Below are 4,042 nucleotides of genomic sequence, written 5' to 3' on the forward strand. Positions count from 1 at the left end.
AAAGCAGCAAGAGAAAAGCAATTCACCACATACAAAGGAAACAACATAAGACTAAGTTGTGACCACTCAGCGGCCACCATGGAGGCAAGAAGGCAGTGGAATGGCATATTTAAAAATCTGAGAGAGAAAAATTTCCAACAAAGAATACTTTATCCAGCAAAACTCTCCTTCAAATTTGAGGGAGAGCTTAAATTTTTCACAAATGCTGAGAGACTTTGCCAATAAAAGACCTGCCCTACTTCAGATTCTAAAGGGAGCCCTACCAACAGAGAAACAAAGAAAGGAGAAAGAGATATAGAGAATTTTAACAGACATATACAGTACCTTACATCCCAAAGCACCAGGACACTCATTTTTCTCTAGTGATCACGGAACTTTCTCCAGAAGGGACCATATGCTGGGACATAAAACGAGCCTCAAGAAATTAAAAAAAAAAAAAAAAAAAAAATTTAATATACTCAAAGCACATTCTCAAACCACGATGGAATACAAATAGAAGTCAATAATTTTTGATTTGTAACTCCACTTACTTCCTATATGATATAAAATATACAAACTCTAATGACAAATCAGTGGTTTTGAACTCAATGAAAAATATGTGATTTTAGACAACTATATAAAGGTGGGGGAATGGAGGAGTATAGGAACATAGTTTATGTGTCATATTGAAGTGAAGGTGGTATCAAAGAAAAACAAGATTGATATGGATTTAAGAGGTTAACTTTAAGCCCCACAGTAAACACAAACAAATTTTTGGAGAATATAAACATAGAGATGAAAAGTAGAGTTTAGGTTAAGAGAAATGGGGGAAGGGGCAATGGGGAGTTAAGAAATGAGTGTCGAGTTGCTGTTTGAGGTGAAGGGAAATTTCTAGTAATGGATGGTGGGAAAGAGCACTACAACATTCTAAATGTGATTAATCCCACTAATGGAAGGCTAGGGAGGGGGTGGAATGGGAAGATTTAGGCTGTATATATGTTTCCACAACTGAAAAAAAAAAAAAAAAAAAAAAGACAGTCTAAATAGATGATGATTGAATGCCAAGGATGAACTTGGATGGGATTGGAGGATGGAGGACAGGTGGCTCAAAGGGACATAGTTGAGACATAAGGTAAAGGAAATACAGAATGTAAGCTTTGTATCACTATTGAATCTTGTACTTCTTAGCTACGCTTAATGGGATTGCATAAAAGAATGTTCTTATTCATGGGAAGTGTATATGTGAATTATAGTGTACGTTCAAGGATGTGTGCAGCTAACTCTTATATGTTCAGAAGACAGAGCAACAGATGATGGATGACAGATAGGGAGGGAGGGAAAGAAATAGCGATGTGACAGCATGTTAAAGTTGGTGGATTGAGCGATCAGGGGAGGGGAGTCAGGGTATGATGCAATTCTGTACATGGGGTTAGTATTGTTTGTGCAGCTGTTCCTATAACTTTGAATTTATCTCAAAATAAAAAAAAATATACATAAAAAAAACTCAGGAAAAACTGGTATATTATTCCTCCATATTTGAGTGTGATGTGATGCATAATTTGTTTATCTTTGGATCAATTCAAGATAAAAGCAGAAAAAAAAAAAAGAAAAAGAAATGTGGTGCATTCCAAAACCAATAGCCATTTGGTAAAATCTATTAACGTTATTTTTAAAAATACACAGGATATAATTCACTGTTCCAATTACCATTGTTTTACCTTGCCCTGGCAGAACTTGTGAATCCACTCATCCTAATTGTTCTTTGTGGAGTTGTTCAGGAGCCCCTGCTGCAAAAATTATTCAAACTAAATAAAGAGAACTGAAATAATTAAAAAGGAAGAATATCAGAATGTAAGGAGAAAATACCTGAGGGCCAGAAGCAGAAGAGAGGTGAGTTCTGTAATTCAAAATGAAGAAAACAAGAAACGGTGTAAGAGTTCAGTTACACCAGTGCAAAAAGGCCTAACATATAAAGATAAGATAAAAGTCAGAAAAGATATGAGAAGATGCATAAGAGAGAATTCTGCATCTTCAGCAAATTAAGAAATGAGAACCTGTAAGGGAGCAGAGAAAAACAGTGCAGCTATCTGGTAGGTGGGAGTGGCCCCAAGAAGAGGGTGGAAGCAGCCAGGAACCTAAAATAAAGGAAAGGCATGGAAAGCATTTAAATTCCTTATCTGGGTGGTACATCTCACTCACTCAATTTAATTTATTTCATTATTTGTTATTTTAACACACAGCAGAGCACAGGGTAAGTTTATTTTGCTTTCCCTTCCTCCCTGAAAAAGTCCACTAGTATTTCAAGTTACAACAGGCTACTCCTACCACTGAGCATCTTCAAGATTTTCTTTGAGGGGAAAAATAAATATCTGCTGTAAGATTATAGTCATTACATATAACTCCTTGCCAAGTGCCCATTTTCAGATTCTGGCATGCACCATACTGTTTGTTTTCCATTCTGAGGCAGGTCAGAAGGTTTTCTGTTTTCCATTTTCCACAAGTCAGTAAAAATGGCATCCTCTTATCGGAGAAAAAAATGCTATAGTCCTAGAGTTAAATATAGACGAGTTAACCAAGCTAACTCATCTAGGCTGAATCCTGAGAGAGGCCTGAAAATGGAGACAAGAGATTGGGAGGACAGGAGTCTGGAGGAAGGGCAGTGTGTCTGGAGGAAGAATGGGTGGGGACAAAGAAAATAAAGTAGGCAAATAAAGGCAATAGCTAGATTTAAAATGAACACCTGGGAGAAATGAATAAAAGCAGAAAAGATCATTGCTTTATTCTAATGTAGTAGAAAAATCATAGTGGACGCATAAAAAAGAAAAATGGAATAATTTCCTGAAAACCTTATAGAAAGCTGCTGCTCTACTGTGATCAAATACTCAGAGGGAAAAGAGATTTGTCACCAACTCCATCCCGGGCTATTTTTCAGGACCCTACCTTTTCAAACACCTCTTCGTTCTCCCTTCGTTTCCGTTTTCTGGGTCTCCTGTTCACTCGAATCCATTTCGTGACCTGAAGTGCAAAAACCACAGCGCATTTTAAGCAGGAAGACGTGCGCGAGGGCCGCCCCTCGGCGAGCGAAAGAAACTGTCAACTGCATCCGACGCAACTGCCGCAGCTTCCCCTGGAGAAGCCACAGGCACCTTTCGCGGCTCGCCCGGCCGCCTCCGCGCAACGGACTCCCGGGGCGCCCAGAGTGCGCGCGCCACCCCCCCCCGACCCCCGCGCTCCGGGCTGCGGCGCGCTGAGGCCGTGACCTTCGTCCCCGGGACTGCCTCCAGCCAAGGGCCTAATTACAGCGTGATTCTACATAAAGTAACGTGTGAGAATACATCCACTGCAGTTAGTCATAAGGGAAACAAATCACAGTGATAGTAAGCATCTAAAAAGAATGAACTACATTGTTACATGCCTTTCTCATCAAGTTTGCTTGTGGCCATAAAATTTTGTTGGAAACTAAAAAGCAGCAATGACTAAAGGGCAGAGAATTCCTTATTTCCTCTTTATAGAAAAGAATAAGATACATCAATCCTGAAATCATTCATGTGTACACATATTTATATATATTCTTCAAATTACATACACACACACTATATACACAGGAACATAACTTTCTAGCCAATCCTCCTTTGGTCTCAAAATAATTAAACTTTCAGATCCATAACTATCCTCATCTTAAAAAGATTTTTCTTTGCACATTTTTAATCCTATAAAATGTTAAATCAACACCCTTTCTCCCATTCTTTGAATTTTACATGGCAATATCTTGACTATATTTGTCTAAGAAGTTAAGGAGAGAAATTAAGGATAGGCTTTTTTCCTATCAATATCCAGAAGCTCAATATTTGATAAACAGAATCAGTGTTATAATTTTAAGGTGATATTTACCACTAATAACAAATCACTTGAAGTGTCATTGAATCAATAAAACAAAGTGGTGATGGCAGAAGCATGCGAGACCCGTCATGACAGATAACGCACAACCAAGTCAGAGCAGCTGACAGCAAAGGCCCCTCCTCTCAGCTATGAGGAAACTGCAAAGAGCAGCTCTGGCATCTGC

The 4,042-nt window shown here is 38.7% G+C and overlaps 1 long non-coding RNA gene across 1 annotated transcript; it reads right to left on the reverse strand.

Moving 5' to 3' along the window:
• Positions 1–387: 387 nt before the first annotated feature.
• On the reverse strand, positions 388–3,512 carry LOC119524809. The gene is made up of 4 exons (XR_005214880.1): positions 2,920–3,512; positions 1,846–1,876; positions 1,698–1,766; positions 388–415 (listed from the first exon to the last, which is right to left on the reverse strand). It is a non-coding gene; the product is annotated as an uncharacterized LOC119524809 (long non-coding RNA).
• Positions 3,513–4,042: the final 530 nt, after the last annotated feature.

This window comes from Choloepus didactylus (assembly GCF_015220235.1).
Source record: "Choloepus didactylus isolate mChoDid1 chromosome 13 unlocalized genomic scaffold, mChoDid1.pri SUPER_13_unloc2, whole genome shotgun sequence".
Lineage (NCBI taxonomy): Eukaryota > Metazoa > Chordata > Mammalia > Pilosa > Megalonychidae > Choloepus > Choloepus didactylus.